Source organism: Pygocentrus nattereri, chromosome 16, assembly GCF_015220715.1.
Source record: "Pygocentrus nattereri isolate fPygNat1 chromosome 16, fPygNat1.pri, whole genome shotgun sequence".
Lineage (NCBI taxonomy): Eukaryota > Metazoa > Chordata > Actinopteri > Characiformes > Serrasalmidae > Pygocentrus > Pygocentrus nattereri.
Window position 1 is genome coordinate 36,424,073 of NC_051226.1, and position 12,108 is coordinate 36,436,180.

The window sequence follows — 12,108 nt, forward strand, 5'->3', positions numbered from 1 at the left end:
ACTCCACAATGCAAAGAGCAAACCATATATAAAAAGGACCCAGAAACGCTGCCACCTTCTCTGGGCCTGAGCTAAAGAGGCGAGTGGTCACATGGCATGTTCTAACCATACAGCCCAAGTGCTTCTGTGATGGTATGGGGATGCATTAGCGCACATGGCACAGGTCACTTCTAATGCTGAACGACATTTACAGGTTTTAGAGCAACATATGTCTTTTTTCAGGGAGGAACCACATTATGCAGCATGTCCCTGTAGTAGTAAGAGTCCATGTGTTTAAGTGACTTGTCTGCAGTCCAGACCTTTCACCCATTGAATACATTTGGCGCATTATGAAGTCAGCTGTTGTGCAGCTGAAATTCTATATCAAGCAAGAATGGGAACTTTAACTTTCACTTTAAAAACTACAGAAACTGGTCGTCTCACTTCTCTAATGCTTACAGTGTTGGTAAGTGAAGACGTGATTAAACCCGGTAGTAAACATGACCCTTTCACAGCTTTTTTTTAAATGTGTTGCTGGCATCAATTTTAAAATGGGCATATATTTTTCAAAAAGCTATAAAATTGCTGTTTTAACATAAAATATTCAAGTGGTCTTGGTACTACTTTCAATTAATTATAGAGTTTTACATGATTTACACATCATTGCTTTCTGTGTTTATTTACATTTTGTACAGCATCCCAACTTTTTTGGAAACGTTGTGGTTATAACACATTAACATGCAAAGCAACCAGACCTTCTGAGAGCCACATTAAAGATTTGGAAGGACTGAACAAAGCAAGCCAACTCTTTACTGTGTCCAAATCAAATTCACTCTTATGCTCTATTTGGAGCCATCAGTAATTACTAATGACATTACTGACATTGATGTTCCACTCAGAGGGGATTAGTATCCCGGTAAAATTTTCGGGGTTTGAATGACTCCACCATGTGAGTGCTGCTGCAAAAGCCTGATACTGATACTGTAGTAGCGTGATGTCCATTTACGTAACTTTATTCCCATCATTTGGAACTAAAAAGGGTCACATTCTCAGAAGACATGGGCAAAACTGCATCAAAATGTATGTATGATACAAAATATAGAAGAGCCAAATGTAAATGGATCAATATATGCTACAAAATACTGCAACCAAAAATGTACTGAACTAAAGGAAAACCTTTAAACACCAGGATACATATCCAGGGAGTCCGTTAGTCACAAGTGGTGTAACATATGAAATCACTTTGACCGGGTATGTTACCTGAGTGTAGTGCTGCAATGAATGGGGCTAATAGTTAGTAGTAAGCTAATAGAGTATTGGATAGAATAGCTTGTACCTGCTTAAATGCACCACATTGACATGAGTTATTTGTAATTAGACCATTTGGTGGTAACATTTTGAAAGTATTTTGCACTGTATTATAATGACTCAAATGCACAAAACTATTTTTATACAAATAACATTTGTCCTTATCTCATATCTTTTATCTTTTTAGCCCATCAAAATTCTGCCTGAACTCGACTGTAGCCAAAAACATTTTGTCTGAACTCGACTGTAGCCAAAAAAATTTTGTCTGAACTCGACTGTAGCCCAGCAAACTTCTGTCTGAACCCGAATGTAGCCAACAAAACTCTGTCTGAACTCGACTGTAGCCAACAAAATTCTGTCTGAACCCGAATGTAGCCAACAAAATTCTGTCTGAACTCAAATGTAGCCAACAAAACTCTGCCTGAACTCGACTGTAGCCAACAAAACTCTGTCTGAATTTGACTGTAGCCAACAAAATTCTGTCTGAACTCAAATGTAGCCAAAAAAATTTTGTCTGAACTCGACTGTAGCCCAACAAACTTCTGTCTGAACCCGAATGTAGCCAACAAAACTCTGTCTGAACTCGACTGTAGCCAACAAAATTCTGTCTGAACCCGAATGTAGCCAACAAAATTCTGTCTGAACTCAAATGTAGCCAACAAAACTCTGCCTGAACTCGACTGTAGCCAAAAAAAATTTGTCTGAACTCGACTGTAGCCCAACAAACGTCTGTCTGAACTCGACTGTAGCCAACAAACTTCTGTCTGAACTCGACTGTAGCCAACAAAATTCTGTCTGAACTCGACTGTAGCCAACAAAACTCTGTCTGAACTCGACTGTAGCCAACAAAATTCTGTCTGAACTCGACTGTAGCCAACAAAATTCTGTCTGAACCTAAATGTAGCCAACAAAACTCTGTCTGAACTCGACTATAGCCAACAAAATTCTGTCTGAACTCGACTGTAGCCAACAAGACTCTGTCTGAACTCGAATGTAGCCAACAAGACTCTGTCTGAACTCGACTGTAGCCAACAAAATTCTGTCTGAACTCGACTGTAGCCAACAAGACTCTGTCTGAACTCGACTGTAGCCAACAAAACTCTGTCTGAACTCGACTGTAGCCAACAAAATTCTGTCTGAACTCGACTGTACCCAACAAAATTCTGTCTGAACTCGACTGTAGCCAACAAGACTCTGTCTGAACTCGACTATAGCCAACAAAATTCTGTCTGAACTCGAATGTAGCCAACAAGACTCTGTCTGAACTCGACTGTAGCCAACAAAATTCTGTCTGAACTCGACTGTAGCCAACAAGACTCTGTCTGAACTCGACTGTAGCCAACAAGACTCTGTCTGAACTCGACTGTAGCCAACAAAATTCTGTCTGAACTCGACTGTAGCCAACAAGACTCTGTCTGAACTTGACAGTAGCTGACAAAATTCTGTCTGAACACGAATGTAGCCCAAAAATTATATTCCAATCTGAAGATTAACCAAAGACCAAAATAAACTCCATACCCAGATGGCTAGAACTGATTACATTAACAATTTATTATCCTTCAGCAAAAATTAAGCTTCAACTCCACTTCACTGTGTTTATTCATCAGTTAGTGACTGAACATCTTTGAAGTTTTATTTGGGCAAAACATTACATTAGGTGTTGTTCTCATGCTGGCCTCGAAGGCACCTTTATGCTACAACACTCCAGCATGAGAGATTAAAACCTGTTTAGGGTAAAAAAAAGGGAGACGACGTTGAGAGAAAAACTAAAGCAGTGTTAAACACAGGCCTGTGTTAAAGGTGAAGAAATGGATTGTGAAACCTGAACCCGACCCGAGACAACAAATATTGGAGAAATGATGTCCGAACCTGACAGAACTCAACACGAATAGTCAATTACTGATGGGTTTGTATAAATATTTCACGCTCTGAGGTTTGGTAGAAGTGTGGCAGTTCACAAGCTCTTCTGTCAGGCTGAGATCATTAGTGTCCATATCCTTTTACAAAACTCTGCTCTGGGTATTTCGGGACAGTGGTGCAGGACGGCGAATGTGATTAGCCTCCTAATGGAACAAGCGAAACATGGGGAAATCTGAACCTGCCAGAAGAGTGACCTGAAACAAAGCTTCCACGTCCAGAGAGAAGAATCACAGGACTTTTATGCCTCAGCCGAAGTCCTGTTTGACCTGCTCATGTTCTCCAGCTCCTGAAGGAGAGCACAAGGTGCAGATTCGTTTTTGGGACATGTGAAGGGAGGGGCAGCCGGAGAGGAGGTGGCCAAATAGGCTGAACTCACCTGTGGTGAATTAATCAGGCGTTTTAATGGCCTTTAGAAAGCTTCACTGGGTAAGAACCAGGACAAGAGGGAGTCTCCAGCCTCCAGCATGAAGACCTGGAGGAAAAGAGACGTAACAAAAAAACAGACTAAACAAACTTAATAAAAGCGTTTTATTGATCAGACCTCTGTACAGCGACCCACCGTTAATGTTAAAAAGCAGCCATTAACACTAAAGTACTAGATTTTTTTGTCCTTTCAATCTTCCTTTCTTTCTCTCTCCTCTCTATCCTCTTTCTCCTCTTCTTTGTTCTCTCTTTTCTCCTTTTCTTTCGCTCATTTCTGTCCCTCTCCTCTTCTCTTTCTCCCGTCTTTTTCTTTTTTCTCTTCTTCCCTTTTCTTTGTCTCTTTTCTATCTCCCTTTCTTCTCTCCTCCCTCTTCTCTCTCTCCCTTCTCTCTTCCTCTTTTTCTTTTTTCTCTCTTACTCATTTTCTCTCTCCCCTTTTCACTCACCTATCTTCTCTCTCTTCCTTCTTCTCTCTCTACCTTCTCTCTTTCCTCCCTCTTGTCTTTCTCCTTTCTCTTTTTCCTTCTTTTTCTTTCTTGCCCTTTTTCTTTCACTCCCCTCTTTCTGTTTCTCTCTCTCTCTCTCTCTCTTTTTTCACCCTCCCTCTCTGTTCTATATTGAGATCCTGCAGTGTTATTATGTGCTGTGATTAGGGACTGAGTGATTGTGTGGATGTGTAATATGAAGTTTATGGATCGTCCGTCTCTGTGTGATTTCCTGACACTGTGAGTGGGTACGTGTGGGCATTTAGTGGTCACTTTTTTAGGTACACCTTGTTTCTACACTCACTGTCCATTTAATCAGCCCCACTGACCGCATAGTTTCTTTCTGTAGTTCTACAGTTACAGTCCATCTGTTTCTCTGATACTTTGTTACCCTGTTCTTCAGTGGTCAGGACCCCCACGGGACCCCCACAGATCAGGCACTATTTGGGTGGTGGATCATTTTCAGCACTATACAGAGAATACAGCACTGATCTGTATGATCAGTGGACAGTGAGAGCAGATTGTTAATAAATTGCACACACATGTGTGTGTATGTATGTGTGTGTGTGTGTGTGTGTGTGTGTGTGTGTGTGTGTGTGTTTTGTAAATACTTTTACCTCTTCTTCTTTCTCATCTCTCCCCCTCTCTGCTCTGCTCTCTCATTCTCTCTCTTTTTGCATTTTGTTATTGTTATTGATTGTTATTGTTTAATGTTGGACTGTACTGTAATGATCTGTACTGTAGTGATCTGTACTGTAATGTACTGTAATGACATGTCCTGTACTATAAATATTATGTAATATTCTGTAATGTATTGTAACGTACTGTTCTGTACTGTACCACAATGTAATACTCCATAATGTTCCATAGTACTCTGTACTATAATGTTCTGTACTGTACTCTACCATACTGTACTGTAGTATTCAGTAGTAATGTAATGTAATATCTTTACTTTGCTGTAGTATTGTGTACTGCATTATAATGTACTCTCATGGAATCTACTGTACTGTACCATACTGTACTATAATATTCAGTAGTACTGCAATGTAATATTCTTCACTGTAATTTTCTGTATTGTACTGCGCTGTAATGTTTTGTATTATACTGTAATATTCTGTAGTACTGGACTGTAGTGTTGTGTATTGTGCTGTAATATTCTGTAGTACTGGACTGTAGTGTTGTGTACTGTGCTGTAATATTCTATACTGTAATGTACTGTAGTGTTCTGTACTGTAATATATTGTACTGTACTATAATTTTCTGTACTGTAGTGTAATGTAAACTACTGTAATGTAATTTATTGTAATGTACTGTAATTGTCTGTACTGTAGTGTAATATCATGTATTGTAATGTATTGTTCTCTATTTTAATGTATTGCACTGTACTGTAATGTACTGTAATTTTACTCTGGTATAATATAATGTTCTGCGCTTTACTGTAATGTAATGTTCTATAATGCACTATACTGTTATGTACTATACTGTACTGTATTGCAACGTACTGTAATAAAATCTAATGTACTGTATTGTACTGTACTGTAATGCGTGGTAATGTTCTGTGCTATAGTGTAATACAATGTAATGTACTGTAATGTCATGTATTGTACTGTAATGTATTATAGTATTCTGTGCTATAGTGTGGTATAATGTAATGTATTGCATTGCTGGACTGTGTAAATGTGTTGATCAGGGCTGGACTCAGTGCTGCTGAACCGCTCCTGAGTAAAAAATGACCAGCGGCTGGAAACTGACAGCAGAGAGATGGAAAAGAAGAATTAATCTCCAAAACCAACTCAATACACTCAGAGAGAAAAAAGAAACCGTTAAAGATCAGCAGCAGCACAGAAACTCACTTCTGAACACCACACCCTCCTCTCTCTCTCACACACACTCACAGTCTGCGTGGTACATACAGAGTGGGGACATCAGTCTGAATTAGGAGCTTATCTATTACCCGGACACAGAGCTGTCCATCACCTGCAGGAGTCTGAGAACAGTGTACTTTGGAGGTCTGCGCAGGCACAATAAATGTCATGTTGGGATAAACACATTATAATGAGGGTTTAAGAATTAAACTGTTTCTGAAACCAAAACATAACAAGAACACAAAAAGCTAACCTAGCCTTTAACCTGGCTTCAAAAACTGGCAAAGGCAAAACAAAAAAGGCTCGACCCCTACTTACTGGTCAGTCTACATCCTGACCCTCACCTGTGGTCATGTGTCCCGAAAGAATGAGATCATAGATACAAGTGGTGGCTGCTACACTCTACCGACAAGGTGAGGAGCTCGGTCATCCTGGAGGAGCTCGGAGTACAGCCGCTACTCCTCCACACTGAGAGGAGCCAGTTGAGGTGGTTCAGGCATCTGATCAGGACGCCCCCTTGGACGCCTCCGGATGGCGGCCTACTGGGACAAATCTGATTCTGACAGATGCCCTCTGGACATATCTATATCTCCAAGTTGGCCAGTGTGTGGCTCAGGGTCCTCCGGAATGAGCTGGAGGAAGTTGAGGTGATTCTGATTCCGATGGTGATGCTTATTCTGATTCCAATGTTGAAATGGATTCCGATGCTAATTCTTATTCTGATTCCGATGTTGAGTTTGATTCCGATGGTGATTCTTATTCTGATTCCGATGTTGAGTTTGATTCCGATGGTGATTCTTATTCTGATTCCGATGTTGAGTTTGATTCCGATGGTGATTCTTATTCTGATTCCGATGTTGAGTTTGATTCCGATGGTGATTCTTATTCTGATTCCGATGTTGAGTTTGATTCCGATGGTGATTCTTATTCTGATTCCGATGTTGAGTTTGATTCCGTTGGTGATTCTTATTCTGATTCCGATGTTGAGTTTGATTCCTTTGGTGATTCTTATTCTGATTCCGATGTTGAAATCGATTCTTGTTCTGAGTCCGATGTTGATTCTGCTTCCGATGATGATTTTTACTCTGATTCTGATGTTGAATCTGATTCCGATGGTGATTCTCATTCTGATGTTGAGTTTGATTCCAGTTGTGATTCTTATTCTGATTTCGATGTTCAGTCTGATTCCAATGCTAATTCTTATTCTGATTCTGATGTTCAGTCTGATTCCGATGCTGATTCTTATTCTGATTCTGATGTTGAGTCTGATTCCGATGCTGATTCTTATTCTGTTTTCAATGTTGAGTCTGATTTCGATGGTGATTCTTATTCTGTTTTCAATTTTCAGTCTGATTCCGATGCTGATTCTTATTCTGATTCTGATGTTCAGTCTGATTCTGTTGGTGATTCTCACTCTGGTTACCATGATGAGTCTGATTCTCATACTGAGTATGATTCTGAATGAGCATTTGAATGAATGAATGAAGCACTTGCTCAGAAAAAAATGTCCAGCGTCCAACAGTAAAGGAAGCCTTGTCATTATTAAAGTGATAGGAAACACAGGAAACTCCAGGTTTACACATTGAACACGCTAAAATGGTGACACCATTGCCGGCAGCTTTAAACGACAGTCTTTCTTTGTTTTGGCTCTGTAAAAAAGAGAAAGAGAGAGAAAGAAAGTGACTGCGAGAAGAGAGAGTGGTAAGTTACAGGAACGAGAGAGAAAGAGAAGCAGAACGGAGAGGAGAGGGAGCGGAAAGTTTGAGAGCGGAATGAGAGACAGAGAGCGAGGAGGGGAGATGAATAAGCGGGGAGGATATAGTGAGGTTCTGCATGCATGTGAATGAGAGTGTGATATTAAATATTCTGTTTGATTGGGGGAATTCGCTGCATATGTTTATATATTTAAAACAGAGAAACACTTTTAAATGCATTCACACATTCACACCTTCAACACACAGAGTCTTTCATCTCACACACTGCAGCAGTGTGTGTGCCTGTGCGGCTGTTACAAACAGCTAATACTAAATTCCGCTCTGATTTGACTGTGTGCAGTTTCAAGGGCACTGAACCCTCCAGTTCACCCCATTAAAATTCTGTAATGATGAATTTAACCTTGATGAGCCTTCGTAATCAAGCACAGGGAAGAGAGAGGAAGTGATTGATCAATAATCAAATAATTCACTTGAAATGGTGATTTAACAGCATATCAACTTATTAAAAACTATTATAAACTACTCAGCCGTGAGGAAAAGCCTCTCAGTCGACGGTGAGTAAACTACTTAGCCGTGAGGAAAAGTCTCTCAGCCGACGGTGAGTAAACTACTTAGCCGTGAGGAAAAGCCTCTCAGTCGACGGTGAGTAAACTACTTAGCCGTGAGGAAAAGTCTCTCAGCCGATGGTGAGTAAACTACTTAGCCGTGAGGAAAAGTCTCTCAGTCGACGGTGAGTAAACTACTTAGCCGTGAGGAAAAGTCTCTCAGCCGACGGTGAGTAAACTACTTAGCCGTGAGGAAAAGTCTCTCAGCCGACGGTCAGTAAACTACTTAGCCGCGAGGAAAAGTCTCTCAGCCGACGTGAGTAAACTACTTAGCCGTGAGGAAAAGTCTCTCAGCCGACGGTCAGTAAACTACTTAGCCGTGAGGAAAAGTCTCTCAGCCGACGGTGAGTAAACTACTTAGCCGTGAGGAAAAGTCTCTCAGTCGACGGTGAGTAAACTACTTAGCCGCGAGGAAAAGCCTCTCAGTCGACGGTGAGTAAACTACTTAGCCGTGAGGAAAAGTCTCTCAGTCGACGGTGAGTAAACTACTTAGCCGTGAGGAATAGTCTCTCAGCCGACGGTCAGTAAACTACTTAGCCGTGAGGAAAAGTCTCTCAGTCGACGGTGAGTAAACTACTTAGCCGTGAGGAAAAGTCTCTCAGCCGACGGTGAGTAAACTACTTAGCCGTGAGGAAAAGTCTCTCAGTCGACGGTGAGTAAACTACTTAGCCGTGAGGAAAAGTCTCTCAGTCGACGGTGAGTAAACTACTTAGCCGCGAGGAAAAGTCTCTCAGCCGACGGTGAGTAAACTACTTAGCCGCGAGGAAAAGTCTCTCAGTCGACGGTCAGTAAACTAATTAGCCGTGAGGAAAAGCCTCTCAGTCGACGGTGAGTAAACTACTTAGCCGTGAGGAAAAGTCTCTCAGCCGACGGTGAGTAAACTACTTAGCCGTGAGGAAAAGTCTCTCAGTCGACGGTGAGTAAACTACTTAGCCGTGAGGAAAAGTCTCTCAGCCGACGGTGAGTAAACTACTTAGCCGTGAGGAAAAGCCTCTCAGTCGACGGTGAGTAAACTACTTAGCCGTGAGGAAAAGTCTCTCAGCCGACGGTGAGTAAACTACTTAGCCGTGAGGAAAAGCCTCTCAGTCGACGGTGAGTAAACTACTTAGCCGTGAGGAAAAGTCTCTCAGTCGACGGTGAGTAAACTACTTAGCCGTGAGGAAAAGTCTCTCAGCCGACGGTGAGTAAACTACTTAGCCGTGAGGAAAAGTCTCTCAGCCGACGGTCAGTAAACTACTTAGCCGCGAGGAAAAGTCTCTCAGCCGACGTGAGTAAACTACTTAGCCGTGAGGAAAAGTCTCTCAGCCGACGGTCAGTAAACTACTTAGCCGTGAGGAAAAGTCTCTCAGCCGACGGTGAGTAAACTACTTAGCCGTGAGGAAAAGTCTCTCAGTCGACGGTGAGTAAACTACTTAGCCGCGAGGAAAAGCCTCTCAGTCGACGGTGAGTAAACTACTTAGCCGTGAGGAAAAGTCTCTCAGTCGACGGTGAGTAAACTACTTAGCCGTGAGGAAAAGTCTCTCAGCCGACGGTCAGTAAACTACTTAGCCGTGAGGAAAAGTCTCTCAGTCGACGGTGAGTAAACTACTTAGCCGTGAGGAAAAGTCTCTCAGCCGACGGTGAGTAAACTACTTAGCCGTGAGGAAAAGTCTCTCAGTCGACGGTGAGTAAACTACTTAGCCGTGAGGAAAAGTCTCTCAGTCGACGGTGAGTAAACTACTTAGCCGCGAGGAAAAGTCTCTCAGCCGACGGTGAGTAAACTACTTAGCCGTGAGGAAAAGTCTCTCAGTCGACGGTCAGTAAACTAATTAGCCGTGAGGAAAAGCCTCTCAGTCGACGGTGAGTAAACTACTTAGCCGTGAGGAAAAGTCTCTCAGCCGACGGTGAGTAAACTACTTAGCCGTGAGGAAAAGTCTCTCAGTCGACGGTGAGTAAACTACTTAGCCGTGAGGAAAAGTCTCTCAGCCGACGGTGAGTAAACTACTTAGCCGTGAGGAAAAGTCTCTCAGCCGACGGTGAGTAAACTACTTAGCCGTGAGGAAAAGTCTCTCAGCCGACGGTCAGTAAACTACTTAGCCGCGTGGAAAAGTCTCTCAGCCGACGGTGAGTAAACTACTTAGCCGTGAGGAAAAGTCTCTCAGCCGACGGTGAGTAAACTACTTAGCCGTGAGGAAAAGTCTCTCAGCCGACGGTGAGTAAACTACTTAGCCGTGAGGAAAAGTCTCTCAGCCGACGGTGAGTAAACTACTTAGCCGCGAGGAAAAGCATCTCAGTCGACGGTCAGTAAACTACTTAGCCGCGTGGAAAAGTCTCTCAGTCGACGGTGAGTAAACTACTTAGCCGTGAGGAAAAGTCTCTCAGCCGACGGTGAGTAAACTACTTAGCCGTGAGGAAAAGCCTCTCAGTCGACGGTCAGTAAACTACTTAGCCGCGTGGAAAAGTCTCTCAGTCGACGGTGAGTAAACTACTTAGCCGTGAGGAAAAGTCTCTCAGCCGACGGTCAGTAAACTACTTAGCCGTGAGGAAAAGTCTCTCAGCCGACGGTGAGTAAACTACTTAGCCGTGAGGAAAAGTCTCTCAGCCGACGTGAGTAAACTACTTAGCCGTGAGGAAAAGTCTCTCAGCCGACGGTCAGTAAACTACTTAGACGTGAGGAAAAGTCTCTCAGCCGACGGTGAGTAAACTACTTAGCCGTGAGGAAAAGTCTCTCAGCCGACGGTGAGTAAACTACTTAGCCGTGAGGAAAAGTCTCTCAGCCGACGGTGAGTAAACTACTTAGCCGTGAGGAAAAGTCTCTCAGTCGACGGTCAGTAAACTAATTAGCCGTGAGGAAAAGCCTCTCAGCCGACGGTCAGTAAACTACTTAGCCGCGTGGAAAAGTCTCTCAGCCGACGGTGAGTAAACTACTTAGCCGTGAGGAAAAGTCTCTCAGCCGACGGTGAGTAAATTACTTAGCCGCGAGGAAAAGCCTCTCAGTCGACGGTCAGTAAACTACTTAGCCGCGTGGAAAAGTCTCTCAGGCGACGGTGAGTAAACTACTTAGCCGCGAGGAAAAGTCTCTCAGCCGACGGTCAGTAAACTACTTAGCCGTGAGGAAAAGTCTCTCAGCCGACGGTGAGTAAACTACTTAGCCGCGTGGAAAAGTCTCTCAGTCGACGGTGAGTAAACTACTTAGCCGTGAGGATAAGTCTCTCAGCCGACGGTGAGTAAACTACTTAGCCGTGAGGAAAAGTCTCTCAGCCGACGGTGAGTAAACTACTTAGCCGTGAGGAAAAGTCTCTCAGCCGACGGTCAGTAAACTACTTAGCCGTGAGGAAAAGTCTCTCAGTCAACAATGAGTAAACTACTTAGCCGTGAGGAAAAGTCTCTCAGTCAACAATGAGTAAACTACTTAGCCGTGAGGAAAAGTCTCTCAGCCGACGGTGAGTAAACTACTTAGCCGTGAGGAAAAGTCTCTCAGCCGACGGTGAGTAAACTACTTAGCCGCGAGGAAAAGTCTCTCAGCCGACGGTGAGTAAACTACTTAGCCGTGAGGAAAAGTCTCTCAGCCGACGGTGAGTAAATTACTTAGCCGCGAGGAAAAGCCTCTCAGTCGACGGTCAGTAAACTACTTAGCCGCGTGGAAAAGTCTCTCAGGCGACGGTGAGTAAACTACTTAGCCGCGAGGAAAAGTCTCTCAGCCGACGGTCAGTAAACTACTTAGCCGTGAGGAAAAGTCTCTCAGCCGACGGTGAGTAAACTACTTAGCCGCGTGGAAAAGTCTCTCAGTCGACGGTGAGTAAACTACTTAGCCGTGAGGATAAGTCTC